The following is a 15,872-nucleotide window of genomic DNA, read 5'->3' as shown; positions in this document are numbered from 1 at the left end:
CGTCTCAAGGCAAACAGATCTGTGCGCTTCAAACAGACGGCAGCTACCATAGAGGCGCAGTGCGCCAACTGCCTCTCCTGGATGTCTGGCGTCTCTGCCGCGCAAACTGTTCTGCCACGGCACACTGAGTCTGCCAAAGGAAACCCACCAGACTTCAAGACGGGATGACGCAGATGCATTAATTTACACTGTAAATACCTCGAACTTCATTAAAATTCAAGATTTTTCTACAAAGATTGACATCTGTCTATGCTTTTGTTTCGGCATAAAAGGCGAACCCTCAAATCCACAGCTCTTATGGATATATAGTCTGCGGCTCGTGGTCTTGCGGTAGGGCTCTCGCTTCCCGCGCACGGGGTCCCGGGTTCGATTCCCGGCGGGGTCAGGGATTCTCTCTGCCTCGAGATGACTGGGTGTTGTGTGTTTTTCATCATAATTTCATCCTCATTCACTCGCAAGTCGCCGTAGTGGCGTTAAAGAACTTGTGGAGCGGCGGCCGAACTGCCCCGCGAGGGCCAAACGCTCATTATTATTATGGATATATACGTCTTGTGCTCATTGATCTGTCCACGGTTGCAATTACACAGCTTCATATATTGTTTGAGGCGACTTTAGTGAGAAGCAGAACATTCGTGTAATGTTTGTATATTATTATTTAGGACAAAATAAAAAAAATGTATCGCTCCACTTCAATATGGCGTATACAGCGATGCCAACGATATTATTTATTAGGTCGATTAGATCGAATCATCTGAAACTGTTGCTCGGGTGACTGGCCGCGGGGGGTAGCCGCGTGGTCTTGGGCGCCTTGTCACGGTTCGCGCGGCTCCCCCCCTCCTCCCTCCCACCGTCGAAGGTTCGAGTCCTCCCTGGCATGGATGTGTGTGATGTCCTTAACGTAAGTTAGAGTAAGTAGTGTGTAAGTTTAGGGACCGATGGCCTCAGCAGTTTGGTCCCATAAGACCTTACCACTAATTTCCAATTTCGATTGACTGCGTTACTAACTGCCATAACTCTCTTCAAAACTCCCCAGAACTGCCCATCGTCAGCTGACATGGCTTCTGCATACTACGCCATTTTTTCGTTATGGTTTTCAGGTATCAGGTTCTGCTTTGTTCGTTTGACTTTACGGCAATATTTAAAAGAAACGAGCAATTTTTATAATAAGTTTCCTTTAATTTACGTCTATGGTCTCAAACTTTTTGTTAACTGATTACCGGCTTCGGTCTATAATGAACATCATCAGATCTGTTTTATAAAAACAAAGTCCTAATGTTGTTATAAAACAGATCTGATGAAGGTCATTATAGACCGAAACCGGTAATCTGTTAACAAAAAGTTTGCGACCATAATCGTAAATTAAAGGAAACTTATTGTACATACGGGTCACTGTTTTATTCGCGACAATTTCGCAGCTTGTGGGGCAATTTTTAGTTGATTATCATTATTTATATATACTGGTGGCGAAATTTGGAAGAACTTGTACTTGCAGTTTTTTATGGTCCATTTCTACAGAGTGGCACACGTGTGTGACGTTAGAAATAAGTGACGTTAGAAACAAGACTTTTTCCGACGGAAAACTGATGTACCTGAGCGCCTCCACACTGCGGGCTCCTATGAAATGACGTTTTGCTGCGACGAAGTATATAGAGGAGAAGCAGGAAGGACTGTTAAAGAACGTATTCAGGAAAAACGAACGGCACATGCAGCTAAAACAAAGTATGAAGTCGACGGTGGGGGAACATCACGAGAACTTTAGCCTTGCAATCGATTTCAATAAAGTACGTGTGCTAGTTCAGGAAAATGGCTCTGAGCACTATGGGACTTAACTTCTGAGCTCATCAGTCCCCTAGAACTTAGAACTACTTAAACCTAACTAACCTAAGGACATCACACACATCCATGCCCGAGGCAGAATTCGAACCTGCGACCGTAGCGGTCGCGCGGTTCCAGACTGTAGCGCCTAGAACCACTCGGCCACTCCGAGTTCAGGAAACCAACATTTATAGAAGAAAAGTTCGAGAAGCGAATGAAATTTCTAAGAAACTCCAATAAAAGAGTGCGGCTATAGGCTCGGGCATCGTGGCTCACCGCCACCAAGGAAGCGAATAAGCGGGCGCAGCGTGCGAGCAATACAGACAACGCCCTGGAAGCCACCTCTGCGGACAGTAACACATATTTTGGATAAACATTGCCCCTCTCCATGCTCTGACCGTTTGCTTCTAGCCAATGATGTCGGCCCGCCAATAGCAGCAGGAGGAATTTTAACCAATAACTCTTCTCCAGCATATGTGCGGGAAAAATCCTTTTCCAACCAACGTTGGCCTACCAATGCTAGCCACAAGCACTTTAGCCAATAACCCCCTTCTTCAGTATTAGCGCGGGAATACTTCTCTTTCTCGCCAATAACGACGGCCCGCAATGGTAGCCCAAGAAACTTCCTTGCAGATTAAAACTGTGTGCCGGACCGAGACTCGAACTCGGGACCTGTGCCTTTCGCGGGCAAGTGCTCTACCAACTGAGCTACCCAAGCACGACTCACGCCCCGTCCTCACAGCTTTACTTCCGCCAGTACCTCATATCAGCGCACACTCCGCTGCAGAGTGAAAATCTCATCCTGGAAACATCCGCCAGGCTGTGGTTAAGCCATCTCTCCGCAATATCCTTTCTTTCAGGAGTGCTACTTCTGCAAGGTTCGCAGGAGAGATTCTGTTAAGTTTGGAAGGTAGGAGACGAGGTACTGGCAGAAGTAAAGCTGTGAGGACGGGGCATGAGTCGTGCTTGGGTAGCTCAGTTGGTAGAGCGCTTGCCCGCGAAAGGCAAAGGTCCCGAGTTCGAGTCTCGGTCCGGCACACAGTTTTAATCTGCCAGGAAGTTTCATATCAGCGCACACTCCGCTGCAGAGTGAAAATTTCATTCTGGTAGCCCAAGAGTTTTACCCAATAATCCCACTTCTCGAGCACAAGGGCGGGTAAACTTCCAGAAGACGGGTCGAAACGTCGATTGTTTGAAGAAATATGACGCGACCATACAACCCGCACGATTTTAACTGTAAATCGGGTGTATTAGTTACTTCGCTGTCGACTTCAGAATCTTTGTCACCTTTATCTTTCTTCATTAATTTCAAACCAGCTTATTAAGTTTTCCTTCAGTTTTTTATTCCTAATAAGACTGTTATTTGATAGAGTCAAGTAAGAAGACAGACGATCTGTTACGTTAAAATGTGTGAATAAAAGTCCTGGCTCAAGATCGCAAAAAATCCTTTATTGATGACTAGTTGTAACTCATTGAAGAACCATCTTCAGATCAACAAAAATTATTATTTAATTATGTGTAGATCAGCCACCATGCATAAGACATCGACATAATCTGTTGAGCTAAATTGCTCTTATTGTCATGTACAAACTCAAGTAGGCCGTCATGATTGTTACATAATATACAGGGTTAGCCATGTACCAGACATGTATCCATATGTGACACATGGGTGAAGTTGTTAATTATATAATCATGACGACCTTCTATTTTGGTGTATACATGACATAACAGCGATTTATCTCAACAGATTGTAACGATGTGTGATGCCTGGTGGCTGATACACTCTGAATTAAGCGATATTTTTTATTGATCTGAAGATGGCTCGTCAATGAGCTGAAACTAGTTATCAATAAAGTAATGTTTGCGATACTGACCTAGGATTTTTATCCACACATCCCAATACGATTGCTTTTTATAAGAGAGTCACTTTATTATACGATTTCTTAACTCGTTTTATGTCAGCATATTGCGGCTCCACCTTCAGGTTTTTCCGACCATCATATGACGACTACATGGGGTCGGCTAGTCACATAGTTACTTCGTCCATTTTTAGATATCACGGAGCAAGTTTTCCCTTAATGTACGTACCTTATAATCTACTGTTCCTTTAACGAAACGCGAGATTCCGCCGCCGTTTGCGCTCACACATCCTTGAACAAATACTACAGAAAATACGTGATAGTGGCTGTAATTAAAAGTTTTCGCTCTAGTTACCTATTCCGTATGCGCGGCGCTACGTGCCTGGCTTCAGATATAAAAAGATATCACCGCTAAAAATTAACCTTTCCATGGCGTCTGGGACGACGGAGATTCACCGCAAAACCCCCTTCTCCCCTTTCTTCATTTTGCTCCATGATATCTTCCAGCTTACTCAAACGGTTATTCTTGCACTGACTTTTTCAGATGCATCCTACACCGCTAGTCACTATAACTGTCGGGTAATGACCAACATCATCTTGACAATTTTTTTTCAGGGCTTTTATTGTCGGGCCACACTGACTTATAAGGGCGCATATAGTCGGTATGTTGGCAGTCTATTATTCTTACATTCGTTGCGAACTCAAATGGTCCGTTTTATGTACGCTCTATTGCTACCCGCCGCGACGCTCCATGTATTCGTGAGATAAAATTAAAAGGAAATTCACCACAGCCCATTACAATCGCAACACCAGGAAGGATAGCAAATAATGAATTTTTACTTACTGCGAGTATACAATATACAACGAAGAATATGTAGTTAAATTTTAAGGTGAGGGTATGCAGAGGGCGAAATTTAGTACACTGAGCTGCCGCCTATAGCAGCAACAGTGGCCCTAGCCCGGCTGGGCAAGAAGACAAACTGAGCTTGGACGACAACATGGATATGTCGTTCCATGTTGTTTATACCAGAGTTCATCAATAGTAGTTGCTAGCGAGTGGTGGCATGCCAGTGTCTCGGCAACGCGTAATCTGATGTTTTCAATTGGTGAGAAATCTGGAGAACTTACTGACCAAAGCAAAAAGCCGAACACCCTCTGTATAGAGTTAGGTCAGAGTACAAAGGGCAACATACAGTCCTGTGTTATCTTGCTGAAATATATCGGAAACCTTGAAAATAGGGCGCAGCCACCGGCTTTAACACATAAAAAACGTAACGGGTATTGTCCAAATTATTGGGTACGCGAATCATCGGTGATCTTGTTCTGCACTAATACCATTTCGTCATGTGCTGGGCCAGTATGATGAGGATGAATGTACTCTGGCAACGTTCATTCTGCTCAGAGCCTGCATACACGTTTACGCCCATTGTGATGATGTACACACAACTGGATCTCGTAGGGCGCACCACCGTCGGCCTCTCTCTCTCTCTCTCTCTCTCTCTCTCTCTCTCTCTCTCACTCTGTCGTCTGTCACTGCTGCAGGATCAAGGGAAGCTGCGACAATGCGCGCCGTGCTGACAGTCCATGGTGCTTCAAATGTCGTCGTGCTGTCCTCATGGATTTATGTCTAGCGGAAAGCCAGACTGTCCCCTGACCAAAGTAAGTGATTGGCTGAAAGATCCTGAAGGTCGAAATATCGTGTCTGTCCTCTCAAGCGCTAGTCGCTTGCGGCCGTTGAGACTGGCGTTGATCATGGCGCTCCTGTATCCACCGACTCCTTATTCGCACGACTCTCGTGGCATCCCGACCAATGCCAGCAGCAAAAGAGCAGAATGGGAAACGGCACTCTCCATAGTCCACGATCCTGCCATTGTCGGATTCCGACGAGTGATGATAGAGTTTTTCTTTCTTACACGATGAATAACACGGGAGTCATTCCTTTTATAAAGGTTGTAGACGCCGTTACTCCTACTTACTTTCTGCTGCTGCGCTGAAAAGCTAACACTACCAATCAAGTGTTAATTTTAGGCCGTCTTCCTGGTGCTGCAATTTTAATGATCAGCAATGTACAACAGTATGAAACAGAGTCTCAATGCCACTGGTCTACATTACTTTCTCATGACAGAAGAGCGTAGAAGAAACAGGTAATTGTTCACGATTTTGCATTTAGTTTATTCAACTTTAAATAAGCAATATAAAAATTTGAGGATCATTCTATGCCCAGCACAGTAATTTGTAATAAGACAAATTTTGAAGTCACCATTTCAAAAGCTTACGATTAAGTCGATCTCACATTACTCTAGTGTGATATTTGTTTCATCGATATAGATTAACAGCGACAGCAAAACACAGAGAATAACCAGTACTCCACCAGCGACTGAGCAGTGCTGCTACATACCAGTAGCAGTCACGCGGGCCAGGGCGGTGCTATCGCTGCTAGAGTAACGCTTATTCTTCGCGTTTTGTAGTCCCTGTTAATAAATACCGATAACAGAAATATTGCAGGAGACTAATTTGGGAGCGCTTTACCGAGTGGGCAAGCAAAATTCCACTTTAAAAATCATTTTCTTTGTAATGAGAAACAAACCGACGCTTTCAGTGGACAACGGGCGCCGGATGAAAAACGTGATGAGCATTATTTGTATGGGCTGACTCCAGGTACACTTTTCAGAAACAAAACTGCAAATATCTGCCGAAACACCAGAGAAAATGCACCTGACGACTCTTAGAGGGACACCCCGTGTACACAAACTTTCTTCGTGTATCAGCCTACCTGTCAGTGAAAACTGTATCAAAATACATACAGTAATTTCTGAGACAAACAGAATAAGCCGGCAGGGGACTTTAAGTTATACATTGAAGCGGCAAAGAAACTGGTATAGGCATGCGTATTCCAATACAGAGATATGTAAACAGGGAGAATACGGTGCTGCGGTCGGCAAAGCCCATACGACAACAAGATGGCGCAGTTGTTAGATCGGTTACTGGTGCTAAAATGGCATGACTTAAGTGACTTTGAACGTGGCGTTATAGTCGGCGCACGAGGGATGGGACACAGTATCTCCGAGGCAGCGATGAACCTTACCACCATTTCACAAGTGTACCGTGAATATCAGGAATCGCAGAGGCCGGAAAAAGAGCCCGCAAGAACGGGACCAACGACAACTGAAGAGAATCTTACAACGTCACAGAAGTGCAACCCTTCCGCAAATCGCTGCAGATTTCAATGCTTGGCCATCAACAAGTGTCAGCGTGCGAACCATTCAGCGAAACATAGTCGATATGGGCTTTCGGAGCCAAAGGCCCACTCGGTTAACCTTGACTGGACACAAAGGTCTACGCCTCGCCTGGGCCCGTCAACACTAACATTGGACTGGAAACATATTGGCTGTTCGGACGAGTCTCCTTTCAAATCGTATCGAGCGGATGGACATGTACGGATATGGAGACAACCTCGTGAATCCACGGACCCTGCATGTCAGCAGGGGACTGTTCAAGCTGGTGGAGGTTCTGTAATGGTGTGGAGGGTGTGTAATTGGAGAGATACGGGACCCCTGATACGTCTACCGAGCGTGGTGGCGCAGCGGTTAACACACTGGGGTCGCATTCGGGAGGACGACGGTTCAATCCCACGTCCGGGCGTGCTGATTTAGGTTTTCCGTGATTTCCCTAGATCACTTCAGGAAAATGCCGAGATGGTTCCTTTGAAAGGGCACGGCCGATTTCCTTCCCCATCCTTCCATAATCCGACCTTGGCCTCCGTCTCTAATGACTTCGTTGTCGACGGGAGGTTAAACACTAATCTCCTGATACGTCTAGATACGACTTTGATAGGAGACACACACGTAAGAATCTTGTCTGATCATCTACATCCACTCATGTCCATTGTACATTACGACGGTCTTGGACAATTAAAGCAGGACAATGCGACACCCCACACGTCCAAAATTGCTACAGAGTGGCTCCAGGAATACTCTTCTGAGTTTAAACACTTCCGCTGGCCATCAAACTCCCCAGACATGAACATTACTGAGCATATATGGGATGCCTTACAGGTGCTGTTCAGAAGAGATCTCCAACCCCTCGTACTCTTACGGATTTATGGACAGCCCTGCAGGATTCATGCTGTCAGTTCCCTCCATCACTACTTCAGATATTAGGAGAGTCCATGCCACGTCGTGTTGCGGCACTTCTGCGTGCTCGCGGGGGCCCTGCATGATATTAGGCAGGTGTACCAGTTTCTTTGGCTCTTCAATGTGTATATACGCATAAATGTTGTATGAGAGAAAATATTCCTGAAATAGCTTGACTAGGAGGGGCAATGTACCCCTTAAACTAACTAAAACAGTGGATCAAACTCTTCTGTCTTGAGGGTGGATTCGTTCCTAGTCCGGCTCGTCTACTGACTCGGAGCTTTGCAGTGCATCCAGTGCTGCACATGACCCAGTATTGACAGGTCATGAAAACGAAGAAGATAACTGACTGGTAACACGAATGGAGAGCTGCTGAAAACTAACCTTAGGTTTGGTGACCAAAACAAGAACAATGGAAGCGTTCTGGCTACGACTTGCCGCCTGCTCGTACAAGACAGCAACAGCAGAAATAGTTGTGAGTAATGAGCTGCCGCTGGATGCGTCGTCTGTGGCGGGTCCCGCGGCAGGCGGGCTCGCGTCACGGCCTCAGACAGGCGTGACTCAAGGGTCACGGGCCGTGCTCAGAAGGCGCGTGACGGAACGCGTCCGCTCCACCTACACGCAGCGTCGTTTCCGGGCGTAGCGGTTCCCGCATCGCGGCGATGATCGTCTACAGAACGTTAAATCTTCGAGCCGAAAACAATCTATCCAGTTGCTGGGTTAATAGCCAGTTACACCCCACTGCATCATACATGGTCCTTGTATCAGAGTACGTCATTAGTCTACAATAAATACTATCTGATCAAACGTATTGAGACAAATATTTGTGGACATTACTATGTGATGTGCCCCTAATGACGACTTGAACTCTTTCGGGACATTTCCTACGAAGTGTCTGAATATCTGTGGAGGAATGGCAGCCCATTCCTTCTCAAGGGTCGAAACCAGGAACGATAAGAGGACAAATCAAGATTCTAACTCATCCCAAGGTGTTCTATTGGGCCCAGGTCGCGACCCTGGGCAGGCCAATTCATTTTAGGGATGTTACTGTCCACCGACCATAGCTTCACAGATGCTGCTTTAAGACAGGATGCACCGTCATGCTGACGCAAACCATCACCTTCTAGGCGGTACAGTCTAGAACCGCGCGACCGCTACGGTCGCAGGTTCGAATCCTGCCTCGGACATGGATGTGTGTGATGTCCTTAGGGTAGTTAGGTTTAATTAGTTCCAAGTTCTAAGGGACTGATGACCGCAGAAGTTAAGAGCCATAGTGCTCAGAGCTATTTGAACCAATCACCTTCTCCAAACATTGCTCTGTTGTACGCAGTACACAATGCCGTAAAATTTGTCAATATCCTTTCGAATTTAGCGTTTAGCCCGATGAGGAGACCACATCCTAACCGCGAAATACACACTCAACCGTAAGACCACTTTCTCTGTATTTCACTGTTGGCACTACATGTGATGACAGATATCGTTTTCCAGGTATCTGCCAAACACAAACCTTTCCACCTAATTTCCACAGTGTATAATTATTCATGACTATAAATAACTCGTTTCCAGTCTAATTGCAGTGCTCTTTACACCACCTCACGCGTAGCACTGACTTCAGAAATGTGTAACTTATAAGGAGATGCTCAACCATTCTACGCAGTTCTTCTTACCTCCCTACGCAATAGCTAGATTGCACTGTGGAGCTCACGAGTGACTCCTTACGATGATTTCATGTGATTTTTCTACAAACACCCTTCGCAGCGCTCTGTGGTCTCTGTCCAGCAGTACGAGGATATCTGCCTGGCTTTGGTTTACCTGCAGTCCAACCTTCGCGTTTCCCATTCACTATTAGATCACCGACAGTCGACTTGTGCAACTATAAAGGTCGCTGATGGATCTTTTACTCCGGTGCTACGGTCGCAGGTTCGAATCCTGCCTCGGGCATGGATGTGTGTGATGTCCTTAGGTTAGTTAGGTTTAAGTAGTTCTAAGTTCTAGGGGACTGATGACCCCAGCTGTTAAGTCCCATAGTCCTCAGAGCCATTTGAACTGCCAAACACCCGCTGAGAGCGGACGCCTCAAATAGCCTCGAGACACTGCAGCGAGCTGACATACGTCTCGAGCAGCCAAGGGCCGCAGTTCGCGAGCACCCTGTAAAGTATTACCGAATATCACCTTGTGCACTTTGTAAAGTAATACGAAATAAAGTATTTTTATGCAATAAAACAAGCTACATCCATTCTAACTGTGGAGTGGAAATAAGGGGAGGTTATTGAGTACTTCGTGGCCAACGGCCTTACCGCAGTGATAACACCGGTTCCCGTCAGATCATCGAAGTTAAGCGCTGTCGGGCTGGGCTAGCACTTGGATGGGCGACCATCCAGTCTGCCGAGCGGTGCTGGCGATCGGGGTGCACTCAGCCCTTGTGAGGCAAACTGAGGAGCTACTTTTGATTGAGAAGTAGCGACTCTGATGTGGTAAACTGACATACGGCCAGGAGAGCGGTATGCTGACCACGTGCCCCTCCATATCCGCATCCAGTGACGCCTGTGGGATGAGGATGACACCGCGGCCGGTCTGTGCCGTTGGGCTTTCATGGCCTGTTCGGAAATAGTTTAGTTTTTTAGTGACTGCTGCTGAGAATTTTTCCGGGTTGTATGGCCGTGGTCCAGGGAACCCTTCAATCCCTGATGTTTCGTCCAAGGCTACGTTGGACATCTTCGGAGGTGCTTCTTGTTGTGCTGAGTCTTGCCGACTGACGAGTCGGACGTCGAAGAGCGGCCTAAATACCTTGGAAAGTGGGCGTGGTCTGGATTTCACGTGATAGCAGAGATAAACTTTGTCACAGCTAAAAATTTTTTACCTATCGATTATAGTACGTCAAGTCCATATATCACTGAGTTTCATAGTTTCTTATTTTCTGTTAAAATTATCCCCCTGTTTATAGTATATTTCTATGGCTTCTCTATATAGCCGTGGATAATAATAGTTCGTCATAGTACATAAAACCTCAGTTTCTGAAAATTTCACAACGTGATCACCTGATTGAAGAGCATGTTCCGCCAAGGCTGACATACGGTGGACAATTCCGCATTACATAATCCGGATGCTTTTGATCATGTCATATACGAGGATGTTACGATGTTTAAGCAGCAGACCTGTACACTTACGCGCCAGAACCTCATGATCCTCCACCTAATAGCATATCGACGCTTTACAGCTAAACGAAAAAGTGACAGTTCTTACTGACACGGATACTGCCAGTCCTTGCCATATGGTGAGAAACAGACAGGTCCACTCGCTCACGCGCAAGTCAACAGTGCAAACTTATTGCGCGGATGTGCTTTCTAAGATATGAGCCGGTGCGTGATGGAATACTAAGTGTATTCGATAAGGTAGGTATTCGGCGAATTTAGCGACTAGAACATCAACTGCAATGCAGTATCAAGCTCCTAGAGTTCGACCTTTTAGAATTAATGAACACATGTCTCGTTTGGTAGTTACCGTAGAGGCGAAGAAGAGAACCAGCAGTAATACAGGGCTATTACAAATGATTGAGGCGATTTCATAAATTCACTGTAGCTCCATTCATTGACATATGGTCACGACACACTACAGATACGTAGAAAAACTCATAAAGTTTTGTTCGGCTGAAGCCGCACTTCAGTTTTCTGCCGCCAGAGCGCTCGAGAGCGCATTGAGACAAAATGGCGACAGGAGCCGAGAAAGCATATGTCGTGCTTGAAATGCACTCACATCAGTCAGTCATAACAGTGCAACGACACTTCAGGACGAAGTTCAACAAAGATCCACCAACTGCTAACTCCATTCGGCAATGGTATGCGCAGTTTAAAGCTTCTGAATGCCTCTGCAAGGGGAAATCAACGGGTCGGCCTGCAGTGAGCGAAGAAACGGTTGAACGCGTGCGGGCAAGTTTCACGCGTAGCCCGCGGAAGTCGACGAATAAAGCAAGCAGGGAGCTAAACGTACCACAGCCGACGGTTTGGAAAATCTTACCGAAAAGGCTAAAGCAGAAGCCTTACCGTTTGCAATTGCTACAAGCCCTGACACCCGATGACAAAGTCAAACGCTTTGAATTTTCGGCGCGGTTGCAACAGCTCATGGAAGAGGATGCGTTCAGGGCGAAACTTGTTTTCAGTGATGAAGCAACATTTTTTTTTTTTAATGGTGAAGTGAACAGACACAATGTGCGAATCTGGGCGGCAGAGAATCCTCACGCATTCGTGCAGCAAATCACAATTCACCAAAAGTTAACGTGTTTTGTGCAATCTCACGGTTTAAAGTTTACGGCCCCCTTTTTCTTCTGCGAAAAAAACGTTACAGGACACGTGTATCTGGACATGCTGGAAAATTGGCTCATGCCACAACTGGAGACCGACAGCGCCGACTTCATCTTTCAACAGGATGGTGCTCCACCGCACTTCCATCATGATGTTCGGCATTTCTTAAACAGGAGATTGGAAAACCGATGGATCGGTCGTGGTGGAGATCATGATCAGCAATTCATGTCATGGCCTCCACGCTCTCCCGACTTAACCCCATGCGATTTCTTTCTGTGGGATTATGTGAAAGATTCAGTGTTTAAACCTCCTCTACCAAGAAACGTGCCAGAACTGCGAGCTCGCATCAACGATGCTTTCGAACTCATTGATGGGGACATGCTGTGCCGCGTGTGGGAGGAACTTGATTATCGGCTTGATGTCTGCCGAATCACTAAAGGGGCACATATCGAACATTTGTGAATGCCTAAAAAAACTTTTTGAGTTTTTGTATGTGTGTGCAAAGCATTGTGAAAATATCTCAAATAATAAAGTTATTGTAGAGCTCTGAAATCGCTTCAATCATTTGTAATAACCCTGTACATATGTAGTTCGTGGGATTCATGGTCTCTTCCGTAACAACTAGAGAACCAAGAGACGACCTCACAGAATAGTAATGACATCACTGGCCTGCATACATCACGTGTATCATGTACAGCAAAGTGCAACAGAGGTATGTAAAACTGTGCACTTCACAAAACGCAGAATAATATCTGCCTATAACGGCACTATCAATGAGTCACAATTGGAAATAGTCAGTTCGTACAAATATTTGGGTGTAACATTTTGTAGGCATGTGAGGTGGAATCATCACTCATCGTAAGTAACGTATGCAGCTGTCTTCGATTCACTGGCAGGATACTAGGAAACTGCAGTCAAATGGTTCAAATGGCTATGCGTACCACGGGACATAACATCTGAGGTCATCAGTCCCCTAGAACTAAGAACTACTTAAACCTAACTAACCTAAGGACATCACACACATCCATGGCCGAGGAAGAATTCGAACCAGCGACCAGAGCAGCCGGGCGGTTCCAGACTGAAGCGCCTAGAACAGCTCGGCCACAGCGGCCAGCAAACTGCAGTCAGTTTACAAAAAAGACTGCTTACAAATCACTTGTTGGTGTCATACTTAAGTATCGCTCAAGTGTGCGACACGTATGACAAGTAGAACTAATAGGGGAGTTGGACATATTCAAAGGAACAACATGGTCACAGGTTTCTTTTACACACAGGAGGGCGTCGCGGTAATGCTGTGACATCTGAACTGGCAGGCGCTTGAAGACTGAAGGAAATTATACCGTGACAAGGTTATAGTTTGGAGACAAAAATGTTGAAGAAACATCATTATGTGAGGGACTGCAATATACTACAACCGCCGGTGTCTCACTTTCATAGGGGTCCAAAAGACAAGATGACGAAGATAAGAGTGCTATTCTAGGATTCGACTGTATCGAACAAAACGAACCGCTAAAAGGACAGTGAACATGAACCGGAAAGATCACAACTGGATCTTATGTTACAACCAACCACCAACCAAGTTACAGTAAAGGGCGGAGCGTTCCCACGCCCCGGCAACCCCGCCAGACGTCAGACGCAAAAATCATTACCGCCGCCGTCCGTTTGGTGCGATCGGCAACAAGGAGGAAAATGAAACTGAGGAGGAAAATGTACCCGAAGACTAGAAACTAGAGATGTTTCCGCCACGGACACTTTTGCTTCCAGATCCCAGCCGCATAACTGGGCTGACTTCATGCGGTTAGACTGTTTCGCAGAAAGCAATGGGTGAGAGAGAGCGGTACGTCATCACTGTGACACTGCCCGCTATGACGTGAGCCGACATGGCGGGCGATGACGCAAAGAGAAGGGCACTCGCTGCATAACTCTTCCGTAGTTGGGACAGGTTGTCTGTCCGGCGTGGGCACAGCCGCTGTTGCCAGCGCGCCGGTGCCAACGTCCGTTTAACTCCAGTACACGCCTTATTTTGGTTATTTTCTTCCAAGATCAGAAAGCGGTCAACCATTTCTAGTGTTTAGTAAGATAAAGAAATTTAATAGCAGTCACTTTCTAACACGAAAACGTTCAACACAAAATGACACTGTATTCACGAAAAAACACTAATATAACATCACAGTTTCTTTCGTGTAAAGCGAAACAAAACATTTATCATGGTTAACAACAGCTCCCTTTCCATCACACCACACGAGGGGTGAAGATTGACATTAAAAAATCGATTTTTTCGATGTAATGCATGGCATGGTGGGATCGATGTACTACCAAATGGCTCTGAGCTCTATGGGACCTAACTTCTGAGGTCATCAGTCCCCTAGAACTTAGAACTGCTTAAGCCTAACTAACCTAAGGACATCACACACATCCATGCCCGAGGCAGGATTCGAACCTGCGACCGTAGCGGTCGCGAGGTTCCAGACTGTAGCGCCTAGAACCGCTTGTCCACCGCGGCCGGCCCGGCGATGAAATAATGACCTATCGAGAAACACATCGATTCTTTTCCCCAGTATATAGACTTCTCTCTCTCCCTCTTTTTTTATTTTTTTTAACTGAATACCAATACAACTAAACGAAAATAGATGTTTTCATGGTGTCCAAAATCTTTTACTGGAATGTACCAAGACAGTTACCGCAAATATCCCAATATTTCTTTTCTACGCTTTGCAAAAACAAAATTACACTGAATTGTTTGCCCGTCAATCGATTTCGTTGTCGATTCAAAACCTCCGCCGTCTGTGAAATTAGCCTCTCAGATGGAACACATATGTCGACTATTGTAAAATATTTAATGGCGATTTTATAAAATTTTAGAAATTGTATTTTACAAATTTATCAAATTTCCAACTGATATTCGTTTGGTCTTCCAACAGGAGTTCTCGGATAAATTTAAAGTTCATCTTCAGATTAATTATTCTTTCGATAAGATTGCTGATGATTACTCTATAGTGAAAATACATCTCCATTTTTATCACAGTTGTCAAGAGTCGGATTCAGTATCTTCAGTATTTCCAGTCAGTCCCCATGAAATTTTTAATTTTTGCTACAGCATTCTCACAAGATATTGCATCGTTTAGGTGTTTTCTTTTGTAGCGGGATCTAAAATGTTTGTAATGGAATAGCAGTCACAGGATCTATGGGACTCGTGGTTCTGGTTATTTAATTGAGAGCAACTTCCTACAACTCTCTCGCCACGGGTTTTTCAATGACAGGTAATGTAATTTTTGAAAGCTTGCACGGACTAAAGGCATGATTTTCCTATATGTGCGATATTTGTCACCACAAATTTCTTTTGTTGCAATATGTCACAAAGCATTTTCTGATCCACGGAGCATTGAAGGAGCATTGGTCTGATGGAAAAGAATGTCATTTAATGCAATCCGCAGATCTAAAAGTCTTTGTACCATATAGTAAATAATGTTCCAATGAGTGGACACCCATTATACTAATTTTGTTGTAGCAGTAGAACTTTTGGGCAATTCGTCACTAGCAGTGCAACTCTTTTTAAACCATGGTTTAATTTTAGAAACAATGTTTTGCCTTCCACTGCATGCGATTATGCCCTGAGCCATCAAATTCAAGATGTGAGCGAGACATGGAATGTGTTTCTTCTGACAGAAAGCTTACTGTGTGTGGCTCAGTGACCGCTTGCGAGTCCCTACTGGACGCCGCTACGGCGATTACGCAGTTCTAATTTATCTGCTACGAACATGGCTGCA

General features: G+C 45.3%; 1 protein-coding gene and 1 non-coding gene across 4 annotated transcripts in view; one reads left to right on the top strand and one right to left on the bottom strand.

The window, feature by feature from the left end:
* The window catches only part of LOC124802513 (mesocentin-like), a 629,570-nt gene that overhangs the window by 346,373 nt on the left and 267,325 nt on the right, over nt 1-15,872 (bottom strand). The window lies entirely within an intron of this gene.
* On the top strand, nt 2,779-2,853 carry Trnas-cga. The gene has a single exon. It is a non-coding gene; the product is annotated as a tRNA-Ser (tRNA).

The sequence above is a fragment of the Schistocerca piceifrons genome, chromosome 6 (assembly GCF_021461385.2).
Source record: "Schistocerca piceifrons isolate TAMUIC-IGC-003096 chromosome 6, iqSchPice1.1, whole genome shotgun sequence".
Taxonomy (NCBI): domain Eukaryota; kingdom Metazoa; phylum Arthropoda; class Insecta; order Orthoptera; family Acrididae; genus Schistocerca; species Schistocerca piceifrons.
This window is presented reverse-complemented; position numbering and strand designations above follow the sequence as displayed.